At 44.5% G+C, this 18,143-nt stretch overlaps 1 pseudogene; it reads right to left on the bottom strand.

The window, feature by feature from the left end:
- Nucleotides 1-6,110: 6,110 nt before the first annotated feature.
- Nucleotides 6,111-18,143, bottom strand: part of LOC142721630 (nipped-B-like protein) — a 46,181-nt pseudogene continuing 34,148 nt past the window's right edge.

Here is an 18,143-nt window from a genome sequence, read left to right as displayed (position 1 = left end):
TATATTATACAAACTTTTTGCCAGTATCACTACTAGATACGTAATGTAATATATTTACAAATGTACTCAATATATATGTAAACAAGAAAATAGTGTTCAGAGATGACAAATGTATTGAATATACCTTGTTTCTAGCTAGCACAGATATTTTACCTCTATTCCTCAGCTGCCACATTATAATGTATTCTGTAATTAGAACCCAACAGGGGTCTTGTGAGTTGCACCCTCTCTATTAGTTGGCAAGGAAGATTGAGAATTAAATATGCTGCTCTCAAGGAGATACTTGTCTACCATTTGCAGACCGGAAGGCGATAATATTTGCAATTATTTTCATATTTCATACATTTCTAGGTGGAGAGGTTTCTTATACTTAACTGTTCTACTAACCGCAGGAATCTATAATTGCTGCAACCCGCTCTGTGTCTGTTTTTACAGGTGACTGTTGTTACTCGTGGTGCATTATGTAACAGATCTGTGGAGTATTTGAGATAGAAGAGTATAGTTCTTATTGTTCTTCAGCATACTTTAGTATAAAGTATACATTTATATGTTAATATAATGTTGTATAATACATGAGGGATAAACTTCTGCAGATGTGACCTACAGTAATTGCCATATCATTAAGATAGGAATGCAGATAATCCAAGTATGCATCTCCATACACTTTTCTAGAAAGTATTCACTCACTGAATGCTGCTCTTTTAGACATCCATTTCTGGAAATTTCCAAATTTCTGATCCTGTAAATCAATTGTGTAACCTACAGAATAATTTACGTTATTAAAATATGAAACTTCTTATATTTTTACGTTAAATAACTTTATAATTATGTACTTTGATGTATGATTTTTCTATTTAATTTATTCTCTCTTTTTACAGAAGGAGAAAATATCCTGCCTGCAAGGGCTATTCATTTGAAAAGGGCATCTAAAAAAAACAAGCCAATCACTGGGATTTCCGCTGTTGAGACTCCCAGAAATCAGCTGGTTTCCACAGGTGAAGTTGGCAGCAAATGACCAGCTCCTCTGCATTGCAACCACAGGGGAGATGGGAAGGGGAATGGTGTCCATTGAACTCAAGGGCCGCCAGAGACAGAAATTCTCTAGTAACTCATATCCACTGTGGCTAATTAATGGAGGTGCCAAATGATGGACTCCCCTTCATTAAAGGGGTTGTCCAGTCATAACAAAATTGATGGTCTATCCTCAGGATAGGCCATCAATATCTGTTAGGTGGGGATCTAACTACTAGCACGCCTGCCGATCAGCTGTTTTTAAGGGGCCACGGCGCTCGTCCAAGTGCTGCTTCCCGTTCATTTCATATCTGCTTGTACTGTGAATCGCTGACACACCTGTAAAAGCAGTGATGATTCAAAGTATGAGATGTGACATTAAAGAGAACCTTTCACCTCCCCAAACATGTGCAGCTGAGTGCAGAATGTTATAGGAAAGGCTTCACAAACACGGTCCCACGTAAAATTATTATTCTAACTCCCTCCGTTATTTACGTATCGTTGCCATTATATTTGGCGCCCGATATGTAAATAAGCCCCTGAACTGTCAATGGGGCGTTTCTAACTAACGAAAAGGCAAGGGGACGTGATGTCTTAGCTCTGACACTGTCCAATCAGGGCGGCTTGCGCTGTGTTCTCTCCCGCGAGAACACACACAGACTTGGTGGTTGTGCTGCAGTTAGCGTGCGCGCGCCCTCACTCATGAGCTCAGAACCGTTCGCTCGCACATCGACGTCGCCACGGAACGAGAAGAGACGAGGAGGAGAAGAAGCAGAGATGAGGAGCAGGAGATCTACTTACATCAGTCGATGTGCGCGCGAACGGCCGTGTGCGCGTGCGTGCGTGCCCACGCTATCTGCAGCACAACCACCAAGTCTGTGTGTGTTCTCGCGGGAGAGAACACCGCCCAAGCCGCCCTGACACTGAAAAATAATTTTACGTGAGACAGGGTTTGTGAAGTCTTTCCTATAACATGCTGCACATGTTTGGGGAGGGGAAAGGTTCTCTTTAATAAAAAGGAAGCAGCGCTCGTACAGGCGCTGCAGCCCCTTTAAAACAGCTGATTGGCGGGGGTGTCAGACACCCACCGAGCAGATGTTTATGGCCTATCCTCAGGATAGGCCATCAATTTATTATGACTGGACAACCCCTTTAAGTCAGAATGTAATAATAGGCTATTTTAAAACACAATAGTTTCTCTAAACTAGACACTCCCTTTGTCCTAGTATATACAACAATTAGATATATTTAACCCCTTCCCGAAAAATCACGTACAGGTGATGGAGCTAGCACAGGAGCTGAGCCAGCAACATCACCCGCTGGTGCCAGCTGTATGTTACAGCTAGCACCCTAATGTAATGGCCAGTACCGGAGCTAGCCTCTGAACCGGCCGATTAACCCCTCAGATGCTGCGTTCAATAGAGATCGCAGCATGTGAGGAGTTTTTAGCCACCGGCACCCCAGCAACGTGATCGCTGGGTTGCCGGAGGCTGCAATGACAACCGGAGGCCTAATATTGGCCTCCCGGTCAACCAGCAACGGAAGACGACTATGCCCCACTCGCCGGACGGGTCTAAAAGGCTTCAGGCACCATCGGCAAGATGGCGCCGGCTCAGCTTCCGGCTCAGAAGCAGTGGGTGTCCACTGTATGTTACAGCGGACACCCCACTGTAATGGCAGGAACTGGAGCTAACTCCGATCTCTACCATTAACCCCATAAAAAGCGATCTTAGTGGTTTGTAGCAAATCGGCGGCCATGCCATCCGATAGCAAGACCGCCGACTGCTACTATGGCAACAGGAGGCCTAACAATGGCCTCCTGTCTGCCATTACGGAAACTGATTAGGCCCCGCCCAGTTCTAATACATAGGTAGTGCAATATATTAGAACATCAATCAAACAGTTGGAGCTTCAAGTCCCCTAGTGGGACTAAAGAAAATTGTAAAAAAAGTTAAAATAAAAGTTGTAAAAAATACAATAAAAGTTTCAAGTAATAAAATAAAACACAATCACCCTTTTTCCCTTATCAAGTCATATATTATTGAAAAAAATAATAAAGCCATACATATTTGGTATCGCTGCGACTGTAACGACCTGAACTATAAAAATATTATGTTACTTATCCCGCACAGTGAACACCGTAAAAAAAATAACCTAAAAAAAATACTGCCATAATTGCTGTTTTTTTGGTCACTTTGTCTTCCAAAAATTTAAATAAAAAGGTGATCAAAAGTCGCATGTATCCAAAAATGGTACCTATAAGAACTATAACTTATCTCGCAAAAAAAAAAGCTCTCATACAGATCCGTCGACGAAAAAATAAAAAAGTTATGGCTCTTACAACAAGGTGACAGAAAAAATACATTCTCTTTACAAAAGTAATTTTATTGTGCAAAAAGGTGTAAAACATATAAAATTAGGTATCGCTGGAATTGGACTGACCCGCAGAATAAAAGTTAACATGTAATTTATTATGCGTGGTGAACGCTATATAAAAAGAACTAAAAAATATGCCAGAATTGCTGTTTTTTGTCACCTTGCCTCCCAAAAAAAAAGAATAAAAAGTGATAAAAAAGTTGCATTTACCCCAAAATGGTACCAATAATAACTACAGCTCATCCCGCAAAAAAACAGCCATCATACCACTACGTCCATGAAAAAATAAAATAAGTTACGGCTCCAATAAGTCAGGAAATAAAAATATCCAGTTGTGCAGGCCGAAGGGAACATTTCTACTGTTTCAAGAGGCGAATTATCAAGGCCCTAAAATTAGGGAACCAGGAAGGGGAGGACTCAAACATATCTGCTGGAAGCGAGGGCGCCCGTATTATACCAGGACAACACTTTTCTAGTAAAATTCCCCAAACGGCAAATGTGCGAATTGTAGACCAGAAGGGGGATAAGGAAGGACATTTATCAATACGACACTGGCCTGTGCAGAAAGAATTGTGTCACAGCATAACACACATCTATGGATTATTTTATTATTTTTTTTTACCTTATTATTATACCACCTGACTATGCCCCTGTTGTACTCTGCCCATCCCACATATGCCCCCACATTATAAACTGAAATACCAGTAAGACTCCAAACAAAACTACTACCAAGCAAAATCCATGCTCCAAAAGCCAAATAGCGCTCCCTCCCTTCTGAACCCTACAGAGTGCCCAAACAGCAGTTTCCTTCCACATATATGGCATCGCCATACCCGGGAGAACCCTTTTAACAAGCTGGGCACAACATATTTGCCACTGAAAGGGCATATCTAGGGAAAAATTTACATTTTTACTTTGCACCTTCCGCAGTGCAATCATTTATGGAATAGACCTGTGGGGTGAAAACACTCACTACACCCCTTAATAAATGCCTTGAGGGGTGCAGTTTCCAAAATGGGATCACTTGTCAGGGGTTTCTTTTATTATTTCACATCAGAGCCCTGCAATTGTGAACCAATACGTTGTAAATTGCCAAATTAGGCCTCAATTTTACATGGCACTCTTGCACTCCTGAGCCTGGTCGAATGTCCAGGCAAAAGATTAAGGCCACATGTAGGGTGTTTCTAAAACTGGGAAATACAGCATAATAATTAGAGAGCTGTCTTGTTATGGTGGCACAAGCTGGGCGCCACATATTGGCATATCTATGGAAAAAAAAATCCCATTTTCACTCTGCAACATTGAGTGCACACCAATTTCTGCCAAACACCTGCGGGGTTAACATGCTCACTACACCCCTAGGTGAATACCTTGAGGGGTGTTTCCAAAAAGGGGTCACTTCTGGGCGAATTCACTGTTTTGGTCCTATAGGGACTTTGCAAATGCGACATAGCGACCAGAAACCAATCCAGCAAAATCTGTACTCCAAGAGCTAAATGGCCCTCCTTCCCTCCTGAGCCCTGCCGTGTGCCCAAACAGCAGTTTATGAGCACATATGGGGTATTGCCGTACTCGGGAGAAATTGCTTTACAAGTGTTGTTTTTTTTTTTTTTTTGCTTTATTTGTTGAGAAAATGAAAAATATTGAGCTAAAACTACGTCTTATTGAAGAAAAAGGATTTTTTTTATTTTGACTGCCCAATTCTACTAAAATCTATGAAACCCCTGTGGGGTCAAAATGCTCACTACACCCCTAGATGGATTCTTCAAGGGGTGTAGTTTCCTAAATGGAGTCACTTTTTTGCCGTTTTCACTGTTTTGGTCCCTCAGGGGCTTTGCAAATGAGACATGTGGGGTATTGTGTTACTCGGGAGAAAGTGTTTTACAAATGTTGTGGTGCTTTTTTCTCCTTTAGTCATTGTGGAAAAAAATTAGCTAAACCTACATTTTCTTTGAAAGAATGTAGATTTTCATTTTCACGGCCTAATTCCAATAATTTCTGCAAATAAAACCTGCAGGGTCAAAATGCTCACGATAATTTCCTACAAAATGGGGTTACTTTTGGGGGATTTCCACTGTTTTGGCAAAGGAAGACCCCTTCAAATCTGACATGGAGCCCAAAATATTTTCTAATAAAAAGGAGGCCCCAAAATCCACTAGGTGTTCCCTTGCTTCTGAGGCCTGTGCTTCAGTCCATTAGCACACTAGGGCCACATGTGAGATATTTCTAAAAACTGCAGAATCTGGGCAATAGATATTGAATTGCATTTCTTTGGTAAAACTTTCTTTGTTACAAAAAAAAAAAGATTAAAAGTGAATTTCTGCAAAAAAAAATGAAATTTGTAAATTTCACCTCTACATTGTTTTAATTCCTGTGAAACGTCTAAAGGGTTAAGAAACTTTATAAATGCTGTTTTGAATACTTTGAGGGGTAAAGTTTTTTAAAATTGGGTGACTTATTGGGAGGGTTTCTAATATATTTGGCCCTAAAAGCCGCTTCACAACTGAACTGTTCCCTGAAAAAATAGCCTTTGGAAATTTTCTTAAAAATTTGAGAAATTCCTGCTAAAGTTCTAAGGCCCCATGCACACGAACGTGCTTTTGCGGCCGCAATTCCCGCAAAAATCCACGGGAGAATTGCGGCCCCATTCATTTCTATGGGGCCATGCACATGACCGTAGTTTTTACGGGAGCCCGTACCGCATTAACAACGGACATGTCTTATTACGGCCTTCTTATGCGGTACGAGCTCATTGAAAATAATGGCCGCGTTGGCCTCGTCTTGTTGGCCTCGTCTTGCCGGAACCCACGCACGACACGCTTGGCGTCGGAAATAATAGCTTGCTGCACCAGGTAGGACATCTTGATGCCAGCTACCGCTTTCATATGGATAAATCCAGTGTATTTCTTTTCTATCTCAACAAGTTGATGATCTGATTTGTTCCGCATGGATGCCTTCGGATCTGTCCCCATTGCAATAAGATATGGCACGCAAAATGCCGGACACTTGACTGATGGTGAAAGAACGGCTCCAAAAACTGTTTGAGGTAAAGCTGCATAATGGAGCTGCTCATGCCTGAGGAAATATCTCCCATCTCTTTCAGGTCTTCCTTCTTTGAAACTTTTTTCCTGTCTCTGTCCGCTTGCTGCATCCGAGTGTGTTCCTCTTGTAGGTAGGTCTGGAGGTTCTTCAGAACTTGAATTTTTAAGTTCACTAAGCAGCTCTTGTCGCAGAGAATATCGGTATGCAAATTTTTCACCTCCACTTCAAACATAAGAATTGGATGCTGAATGAATGAAAACCCAAGACCAATAATGGCTTTAGTTTTGTAAAATATAACAGTAACTCCAAAACTTTGTCCTTAATGTTGACTTTGCTGCTACCCTTGAAATCTTCTTGATCAAAATCAAAATGTCAACAGAGAGCCCCGACAGTAAGAAGCAACCGCAGGAGAGCCAGCTTGCTTGTGGTCAGGACTGTTAAGGATCTGCCAGGCACAGCTTCTGTATCCACGCCCATAGGTAATCAGTCTGCACCTGCTTCTATGTCTGTGAGACTGACTCCATCTTCCACCACTCAGGATGGCAGGCTTAGGAGTGGGAGAGCCTATCACAGCCTGGCCAGACGGAGCTAGCTCTTGCCCTCTGTCTATTTATACCTGCCTTTCCTGTTCCTCCTTGCTTGTGATTCTTCTCTGTTGGTTTCCTGGCCCTGCTGCAGCTTCTTGAACTACTTGTCCCTGCTTCGTATTGACCCTGGCTTACTGACTACTCTTCTGCTCTGCGTTTGGTACCTCGTACACTCCTGGTTTGACTCGTCTTGTTCACTACTCTCCTGCTCTGCGTTTGGCACCTCGTACTCTCTTGGTTTGACTCGGCTCGTTTACTACTCTTGTTGCTCACGGTGTTGCCGTGGGCAACTGCCCCGTTTCCCTTTGTTCTGTGTTTCCTTGTCTGGTTGTCTGTCGTGCACTTACTGAGTGTAGGGACCGTCGCCCAGTTGTACCCCGTCGCCTAGGGCGGGTCGTTGCAAGTAGGCAGGGACTGAGTGGCGTGTAGATTAGGGCTCACTTGTCTGTTTCCCTATCCCTGTCATTACATAATCACAAGCCCATATACCTACTCTACCCTGGTCCCTCACACCACTATGGACCCCCTTGAGACCCTGCTTCAGCAAATGCAGGGTCTCTCCCTACAGGTCCAGGCCCTGGCTCAGAGGGTCAACCAGCCTGATGCTACCATGGTAGTGCCCCTCACCTCACCTCTTGAACCCCACCTCAAGTTGCCTGACCAGTTCTCAGGGGACCGGAAGACTTTTCTCTCCTTTCGGGAGAGTTGTAGGCTCTATTTTCATTTAAAGCCCCACTCCTCAGGTTCTGAGATCCAGCGGGTGGGTATAATTATGTCCCGGCTCCAGGAAGTGCCCCAAGAATGGGCCTTCTCCTTGGCTCCTGACGCCCCTGAACTTTCCACCGTTGATCTTTTTTTTTCTGCTCTCGGACTCATTTATGACGAGACTGATAGGACTGCCTTTGCCGAGAGTCAGCTGGTGACCTTACGTCAAGGTAAGAGACCTGTTGAGGAGTATTGCTCTGACTTTAGGAAGTGGTGCATAGCTTCTCGGTGGAATGACCCTGCCTTAAGGTGCCAGTTTAAGTTGGGTCTGTCGAACGCCCTGAAAGACCTGCTAGTTAGCTATCCCTCTTCTGACTGCCTGGACCAGGTTATGGCTTTAGCAGTACGACTTGACCGACGTCTCAGGGAACGACAACGTGAACGTTTATGTGTTTTCTCCTCTGACTCCACCATGATGCCTCCCGAGGTTCCGTTGCTTCGTTCTTCCACGGAAAACTCGGAGGTACCTATGCAACTCGGGGCCTCCGTGTCCCCCCAACAACGTAGAGAGTTCCGCAGGAAGAATGGTCTCTGCTTCTATTGTAGGGATGGCAAGCATCAAGTGAACACCTGTCCTAGGCGTAAGAATAAGCAGACAGGAAAACTTCCGCGCCTAAGTGATCATCGGGGAGGTCACTTGGGCGCACAGGTATTTCCCGTAAATATGAAACGTAATAAAATCTTGCTTCCCTTTCAGGTCTCTTTTGGTGGTAGGTCTGCTACCGGCAGTGCCTTCGTGGATTCAGGGTCGTCTGCTAATATCATGTCTGTGGAATTTGCTATGCCTTTGATTGATTTGCCTAAACCTGTCCCGGTAGTGGGTATCGACTCCATTCCTCTTGCTAATGGTTATTTTACACAGCATACCCCTGTTTTTGAACTCCTTGTTGGCTCCATGCATTTGGAGCAATGCTCTGTACTGTTGATGCAGGGATTATAGTCCTATTTGGTTTTAGGCCTTCCCTGGTTGCAGTTGCATAATCCCACGTTTGACTGGAATACTGGGGATCTTACCAAATGGGGTAATGAATGCTTGACGTCATGTTTTTCTGTTAATTCTATTTCTCCCCCTGAGGAGGTGAACACACTACCTGAGTTTGTTCAGGACTTCGCTGATGTTTTCTCTAAGGAGGCCTCCGAAGTGTTACCTCCTCATAGAGAATACGATTGCGCTATCGATTTGGTACCAGGAGCTAAGCTCCCTAAGGGTAGGATATTTAATCTCTCTTGTCCCGAACGTGAAGCCATGAGAGAGTATATCGAGGAATGCCTGGCCAAGGGTTACATTCGCCCCTCTACTTCTCCGGTAGGTGCTGGCTTCTTCTTCGTAGGGAAGAAGGATGGTGGTCTTAGGCCATGCATTGATTACCGTAACTTGAATAAGGTCACTGTAAGGAACCAGTATCCCCTTCCTTTGATTCCTGATCTCTTTAATCAGGTTCAGGGGGCCCAATGGTTCTCTAAGTTTGATCTACGGGGGGCGTATAACCTTATCCGCATCAAAGAGGGGGATGAGTGGAAGACTGCGTTTAACACGCCCGTAGGTCATTTCGAATACCTCGTCATGCCCTTTGGGTTGTGTAATGCTCCCGCGGTCTTCCAGAATTTCATAAATGAGATTTTAAGAGATTACCTGGGGGTATTTCTTGTAGTGTACCTTGATGAAATACTTGTGTTTTCCAAGGACTGGTCCTCCCACATTGAGCATGTCAGGAAGGTGCTCCAGGTCCTTCGGGAAAACAAACTGTTTGCGAAGACCGAAAAATGTGTGTTTGGGGTGCAGGAGATACCATTTTTGGGTCAAATTCTCACTCCTCATGAATTCCGCATGGACCACGCCAAGGTCCAGGCTGTGGCGGAATGGGTCCAACCTGCCTCCCTGAAGGCGTTACAGTGCTTCTTGGGGTTCGCTAATTATTACAGGAGATTTATTGCTAACTTCTCGGTCATCGCTAAGCCTCTTACAGACCTCACTCGCAAGGGTGCTGATCTCCTCCACTGGCCTCCTGAGGCTGTCCAGGCTTTTGAGGCCCTTAAGAAGTGCTTTATCTCGGCCCCGGTGTTGGTTCAGCCCAACCAAATGGAGCCATTTATCGTGGAGGTTGACGCGTCCGAGGTGGGAGTGGGGGCTGTCTTGTCCCAGGGTACCAGGTCCCTCACCCATCTCCGTCCCTGTGCCTACTTCTCCAGGAAGTTTTCGCCCACTGAGAGTAACTATGATATTGGCAACTGCAAACTCTTAGCCATTAAATGGGCATTTGAAGAGTGGCGCCACTTCCTGGAGGGGGCTAGGCACCAGGTAACGGTCCTTACCGACCACAAGAATCTGGTTTTCCTAGAATCGGCCCGGAGGCTAAACCCGAGACAAGCTCGATGGGCGTTATTTTTTACCAGATTAAATTTTTTGGTTACCTTTAGGGCTGGGTCTAAAAATATTAAGGCTGATGCACTGTCGCGTAGCTTCATGGCCAGCCCTCCTTCGGAGGAAGATCCTGCTTGTATTTTGCCTCCAGGTATAATCATTAACTCTATTGATTCTGATTTAGTCTCTGAAATTGCTGCTGATCAAGGTTCAGCTCCCGGGACCTTCCTGAGAACAAGCTGTTTGTTCCCCTGCAATTCCGGCTAAGGGTACTTAGGGAAAATCATGACTCCGCACTATCTGGTCATCCAGGCATCCTGGGTACCAAATACCTCATTGCCAGAAACTATTGGTGGCCTGGGTTGCCTAAAGACGTTAAGGCCTACGTCGCCGCTTGTGAGGTTTGTGCTAGGTCCAAGACTCCCAGGTCCCGACCAGCGGGCTTACTACGTTCTTTTCCCATTCCCCAGAGACCTTGGACCCATATCTCCATGGATTTTATCACCAATTTACCTCCAACTCAAGGCAAGTCGGTGGTGTTGGTTGTAGTAGACCACTTTAGTAAGATGTGCCACTTTGTGCCCCTCAAAAAACTACCCAATGCTAAGACATTAGCTACCTTGTTTGTCAAACACATCCTGCGTCTCCATGGGGTCCCTGTCAATATTGTTTCTGACAGAGGGGTACAATTTGTTTCTTTGTTTTGGAGATTCATCTGTAAAAAGTTGGAGATTTATCTGTCCTTCTCCTCTGCCTTCCATCCTGAAACTAATGGCCAAACCGAGAGGACTAATCAGTCTATAGAACAATATTTAAGTTGTTTTATCTCTGACTGTCAATATGATTGGGTCTCATTCATTCCCCTCGCCGGATTTTCCCTTAATAACCGGGTCAGTAACTTGTCAGGGGTCTCCCCCTTTTTCTGTAATTTTGGATTTAATCCACGGTTCTCCTCAGTTTCACCTGGTAGTTCCAACAATCCCGAGGTAGAGGTCGTTCATCGGGAACTGTGCACAGTCTGGGCCCAGGTTCAGAAGAACCTAGAGTCGTCCCAGAGCATACAAAAGACTCAGGCAGATAGAAGACGTTCTGCTAACCCCTTGTTTATGGTCGGGGTTCTGGTGTGGCTATCGTCAAAGAACTTGCGCTTTAAAGTCCCATTCAAGAAGTTTGCTCCCCGGTTTATAGGGCCGTAAAAGGTCATTGAATTCCTCAATCCTGTCTCCTTCCGACTGGAGTTGCCCCCATCTTTTCGAGTACACAACGTGTTTCATGCCTCCCTCCTTAAACGCTGCTCCCAGTCCTTGGCTCCCTCGAGGAAACCTCCTGTCCCCGTTCTCACCCCTGAGGGGGTAGAATTCGAGGTGGCCAAGATTGTGGACAGCAAGATGGTCCAAGGCTCCCTCCAGTACCTGGTCCATTGGAGAGGATACGGGCCTGAGGAGAGGACTTGGGTACCCGCCCGGGATGTTCACGCTGGGGTATTGGTCAGGAGGTTCCACCTTCGTTTCCCCAATAAACCAGGTCCATCTAGAAAGGGTCCGGTGGCCCCTCATAAAAGGGGGGTACTGTTAAGGATCTGCCAGGCACAGCTTCTGTATCCACGCCCATAGGTAATCAGTCTGCACCTGCTTCTATGTCTGTGAGACTGACTCCATCTTCAACCACTCAGGATGGCAGGCTTAGGAGTGGGAGAGCCTATCACAGCCTGGCCAGACGGAGCTAGCTCCCGCCCTCTGTCTATTTATACCTGCCTTTCCTGTTCCTCCTTGCTTGTGATTCTTCTCTGTTGGTTTCCTGGCCCTGCTGCAGCTTCTTGAACTACTTGTTCCTGCTTCGTATTGACCCTGGCTTACTGACTACTCTTCTGCTCTGCGTTTGGTACCTCGTACACTCCTGGTTTGACTCGGCTTGTACACTACTCTCCTGCTCTGCGTTTGGCACCTCGTACTCTCCTGGTTTGACTCGGCTCGTTTACTACTCTTGTTGCTCACGGTGTTGCCATGGGCAACTGCCCCATTTCTTTTTGTTCTGTGTTTCCTTGTCTGGTTGTCTGTCGTGCACTTACTGAGTGTAGGGACCATCGCCCAGTTGTACCACGTCGCCTAGGGCGGGTCGTTGCAAGTAGGCAGGGACTGAGTGGCGGGTAGTTTAGGGATTACTTGTCTGTTTCCCTATCCCTGTCATTACAAGGACTGTACTGTTTGGGTCTTCTTGATGCTCAGTATTTAACTTTATAAGAGCAACATAATTTCTATTAAAACAGGCCCAAACAAACTTATAATTCTGCGCTACTTTGTTTAAAACAGCCCCGAGACAGCTTACACAATGCTGCACAACCTGAGGTCCTCCTCTATAGTGGCGAGGAAAGTCTCACTCAGATGCTCCATTAGTGGCACAACCAGCTCCAAGACTTTAACTACATTGCATATTACCATGAAATCCTTCTGGGTACTACATTTAGTGGTGAGGTACGCCTGCATGGTTATGGCATGTTTTACCATCAACTGAGGCCTGATTTTACTAAATAAGAACAGAGTGGTGATGCAGGCAACCAGCCGTCCGGAATTCCCACCTTTATTGTCCGATTCAGCCATGGACTCCTCATACCTGATGATGTACTCCACCTGGTTGTCCACTAACTGTGTACAGGCTTTTCTTACAGGTTTGTATGAGGCATCTTCTTCGATTTTTAAAATATTTTGAAGCAGTTGTTCAAACCAGTCATAACCCATGTCCTTGCAAGCGGCAACCACGTCTGTTATGTTCAGGATTTTTCGGGTCATCGCAGCTTTATCATTTTGGGGGGTTGGTGTGAACCAGAGTTTCTGGAATGTTTCATTCATCAATTTCTTAATGCCTTCTTCATCATTGACTCTGCAGATCATCCTCACGAACATCTCTGTAATTTTTGGAAAGGTTGGTTGCTCCAAGCAGATATCTCGCAAGATCTTTATCACCCTCTTCCTCACACTAATACCAGTGTCCAGTATCCTCTCAACAAGCATTTCATAACACTGCTCAGCAAGCTGGGGTCTGCAGAGCACAAAACATCCTAACAACTCCACTGCAGCTTCTCGCACACTGGTTGAGTTGTCCATCAGTCTCCCATGAACTCCTCTCTGCATATCCAGACTTGCAAGGATGCTTGGATCTACGGTTACAACTTCAGACAAACACTTCATGGTCTTCGTTCGGACAGCAATTTCAATCTCCCCTAGTACCCGCAGAATCTGGGTTAAATAAATATCAAAACTCTGGGCAAACGGCCTCATAGAGGCCAAGTATCGCACAATCACACAAGTATCATCATAGTCAACAGTGTCAGAACTTGACTTCAAAGTGCTAAACTATGATGGTGTGGTTTTAATGATGCTGCGGCGGAATTTTTAGCGTTTTTCTGCTCGCTGCATAATCTCGCCTGTGTACAACCTCTTTTGCATGGTGTGCTCCTTCAGAGTCCTCATCCTTTTGGGATGTCATGGCTTTTTCTGTCTCCATTCTAGTGTTACGGAACGACTGAGCTATATAAAATTTCTGAGAAAACACTAGAGACGGATCAGTCTCCGTATTCTCCTCGAGGTAATCTAATAGAGCCTTCTGGAGCTGCTGAATCTCATCTTCACCCTCAGGGGCCTGTAATGATACAGACTGCTTTAGTATTCGGTCTATTGATCCTTGGTCCATCTTGCTGGTAGTCCAAGGAAGCCACACGTAGCGCCATCTCTGTGGACTTATTACTAAACTGATGAACCAAGAGTCGACCAAGCAAACTCAGCAAGAGTTCAGCCGCTGGCCACTCAGGCTTGTTAACAGTAGACAGAAGATCCTGTACAAAGTTTTCAAACAGTGGCCTGTAGTCCTCCTCTCCCTGCTTACTTCCGCACTTTTTCAGAAAAATAGATAGAAAATTCTGTGCTGTCCGCATGGCAGTTTCATATGAGTTGGTGATAAAAACACCCTGGACGATTTTCTTGTTTGACTCCTCTTCTATATGATCCCTAGGGTTCAGTGCTGGGACCACTATTATTCAACTTATTTATTAATGATATAGAGGAAGGGATTAATAGCACTATTTCTATTTTTGCAGATGACACCAAGCTATGTAATATAGTTCAGACTATGGAAGATGTTCATGAATTACAGGCAGATTTAAACAAACTAAGTGTTTGGGCGTCCACTTGGCAAATGAAGTTTAATGTAGATAAATGTAAAGTTATGCATCTTGGTACCAACAACCTGCATGCATCATATGTCCTAGGGGGCGCTACACTGGCGGATTCACTTGTTGAGAAGGATCTGGGTGTACTTGTAAATCATAAACTCAATAACAGCATGCAGTGTCAATCAGCTGCTTCAAAGGCCAGCAGGATATTGTCGTGTATTAAAAGAGGCATGGACTCGCGGGACAGGGATGTAATAATGCCACTTTACAAAGCATTAGTGAGGCCTCATCTAGAATATGCAGTTCAGTTCTGGGCTCCAGTTCATAGAAAGGATGCCCTGGAGTTGGAAAAAATACAAAGAAGAGCAACAAAGCTAATAAGGGGCTTGGAGAATTTAAGTTATGAGGAAAGATTGAAAGAATTAAACCTATTTAGCCTTGAAAAAAGACGACTAAGGGGGGACATGATTAACTTATATAAATATATTAATGGCACATACAAAAAATATGGTGAAATCCTGTTCCTTGTAAAACCCCCTCAAAAAACAAGGGGGCACTCCCTCCGTCTGGAGAAAAAAAGGTTCAAGCTGCAGAGGCGACAAGGCTTCTTTACAGTGAGAACTGTGAATTTATGGAATAGCCTACCGCAGGAGCTGGTCACAGCAGGGACAGTAGATGGCTTTAAAAAAGGGTTAGATAATTTCCTAGAACAAAAAAATATTAGCTCCTATGTGTAGAAATTTTTCCTTCCCTTTTCCCTTCCCTTGGTTGAACTTGATGGACATGTGTCTTTTTTCAGCCGTACTAACTATGTAACTATGTAACTATGTAACTATGTAACACGTTGTATCAGCTGTAAGACCAGTACGGTAACCATTTGTATGTACATGGCTTCCCCATCATCATCACTGCTATTTAACCTAAAATTCCTTAGGCTTCTTTTACTTGTTGGCAGTCTTGCAAGAGAGGTGAACTGCTCCTCCAAAATCAGCTGCCTGTGTTTTTCTTACCTCGAAAATACCGCAGTAACTAGCTTGATGGCACACAACTGCAACTGCTGACACTTTCCACAAAGAAAGGCGTAATCCGCATTGAGGACACCTGCAGGATGGTTGTGCTGTAAGTAAGTAGTTGTATCTCTAGGAGCTCTGACAGACTGGCCACAATGTCTCACACTTTGTTGTACACCATTAAAATTACCCTCTGCTTGTGGGTTGAACATTTTGCACATTTTGCTTTTGAGCTCATCAATCCCCCTCCGTGGATCATACTGTGGAAAAAGTGTGTTTTGTAAATGAAATTTAGTGTACTGGAGAATACGCTTGATAACATCCTCAATATAAACTGCCTTAGGCATACTGGGGGATGTCATGATGTTGATAGCAGTCAAGCAGGCATCAGCAGATTTAGTAACACGCTCCATGATCAGATCACGCCATAGCTTTTCCTCGTCTTCCATATCACTATTGTGGTTCAGCATGGTGGTAAGCTTGGAACCATCCTGGATATTCTTCTCGAGAATACCAAGTAACTTGACCTTTTGTTCTGAAGAAATCTTATTCATGATACCCATAGCTTTTATTTTTGCTGACTCGCTGCCAAGCTCATTCAATTGGTGTTTCCCTAAAAGAAGGTCTGCAGGGATCTCTTAGTCGTCACCGAAAGTGCTAAAGTCCATATCTTCTAAATTTTCTAATATCGTTTCCACCGCTGCTGAAAAACTCTTAAATGTGGATGAGTCCATAATTTCCTCTGGAGTGAGCTTGGACTCATATGCTTTCCTTTTTTTCTGACGTTCTTTCTTTTTCATTCGCTGAGGCTTGGAGGTGGAGAATCTTCCATATCAGACAACAGGGGGGGCTACGCTCCCTGTACCGACTGCTTTGTCTATTATCATTCCCGCTCCATCTGTGATCCCCTGAACTTCGTCGCTCTCTATCTTCGCATTTCCACTCAGACTTAGTACCACCTAGATCCAATAAAGGTACCTGGCTCTGAAGAAAATCCTCGAAGGCATGCCTTATCTCTGCTTCTTCCAGGAGAGTAGAATTCAGCCTCCATTTACCTCTTCCTATCTGGAGGGACTCTGCAACATTCAAAGAAAACATAATCATACAGTGATCGAAGAACTCCACCTCAACATAATCATACAGTGATCGGAGAACTCCACCTCAACATAATCATACAGTGATCGGAGAACTCCACCTCAATGATGGACACTGCCGATGAGATGGCGTCCTCCTTTAAAAAAAACCTGTCTATTCTGGACCTACGACTACCACTGTAATAGGTGAACCCCGAGTTGCCTGGGGTTTACCAAATGTGGATGTCCTCGAGGCAAGCATCACTAACTATTCTATTCAACTCGACATTATCATAGGCCAGTACATTTCTGGAACCTCCTCTGTCTTGGGGCTTAACGACAGTGTTAAAGTCCCCTCCAAAAATGACTTGTCGGCCTGTAAAAAGGAAAGGCGTAATCCTCATGAAGAGACTTTTTCGGTCCCACCTCGTCTGGGGACAGTAGATGTTGATAAGTCTTAATTCTTGTCCCCTCATGAGGACATCTAAGATCAAGCACCGCCCCATTTCTAAATCGATAATCCGCCGGCATTTGACCGATGCGGTAAAAAGTACCGCCACCCCGCTATGTGGCTTAGCCACAAAAGACCAGTAGGAGGGCCCACGTCGCCACTCCCTCCTAGCTTTCATGACCTCTGCCAAAAGTGACAGTCTGGTCTCCTGCAAAAGCAAAATGTCAGCTTCAACCCGGCCGAGAAAATCAAAGGCTGCAAATCTAGCCATATCCGACTTAATGCTGGCAGCGTTAATCGTGACAGTGCTCTGTTCCCCACCGATGAAAACTTCGGACATGTCACTATGACATGATAAAAGTTTAGTTACAGTTTAAAGGCTATGTACACCTTTAAAAACTTATTTTATATATGTGTCCAAATACAATGTCAGCCGCACAGCCTTGTAAATCATAGGTGGGTGCCGACCTGCCCAGGTCAGGGCTAACAGACCTGCTGTAGTAGAATCCAAAAATCAGGCAGCACTCCAAGGTATAAGCAAGGTAGAAAAAGGTGCTTTATTGGTCCATTGTGTGTATATGGACCAATAAAGCACCTTTTTCTACCTTGCTTATACCTTGGAGTGCTGCCTGATTTTTGGATTATATATATATATATATATATATATATATATATATATATATATAAAGATATCTCTCAATGCGATTGGTGCAAGTTTTAATTACTTTTTATTGAAAATTATTGTTACTTTTTGAGATACAGCTGCTTTGTATCCTGTCTACAGAGCAGCTGTATATAGCGCTGAGACCTGAGTCCATTAGGTCGCCTATTATTGATCACATTTTATTATGAACTTAGATGTAATCGGTAACAGCTCGATCCTGCAGGACCTGCTGACACTGAATCAGTCAGTTGCCGCTGACTTGACGGATACAGGATTCAGCGCTATATACATTATACATATACATATATATATATTTGAATTAGCGGGGGCAGGTTTATGGGGAAGGATTAGGGCCTATTCACATCAGCGTTGACTTTCCGTTCCGGGGTTCCGTCTGAGGTTTCCGTCAGGTGAACCCCGCAACGGAAAGTCAAACTGAAACCAGAGCTTCCGTTTCCGTCACCATTGATATCAATGGTGACGGAAACATTGCTAATGGTTTCCGTTCGTCACCATTCTGTCAGGTTTCCGTTTTTCCAACAGAATCAATAGTGCAGTCGACTGCGCTAATGGTGACGGAAACAGAAGCTGTGGTTTCAGTTTGACTTTCCGTTGTGGGGTTCACCCGACGGAGACC

Source organism: Rhinoderma darwinii, chromosome 1, assembly GCF_050947455.1.
Source record: "Rhinoderma darwinii isolate aRhiDar2 chromosome 1, aRhiDar2.hap1, whole genome shotgun sequence".
NCBI lineage: Eukaryota > Metazoa > Chordata > Amphibia > Anura > Rhinodermatidae > Rhinoderma > Rhinoderma darwinii.
Note: the sequence above shows the minus strand (reverse complement) of the source record. Positions and strands in the feature narration are given on the sequence as shown.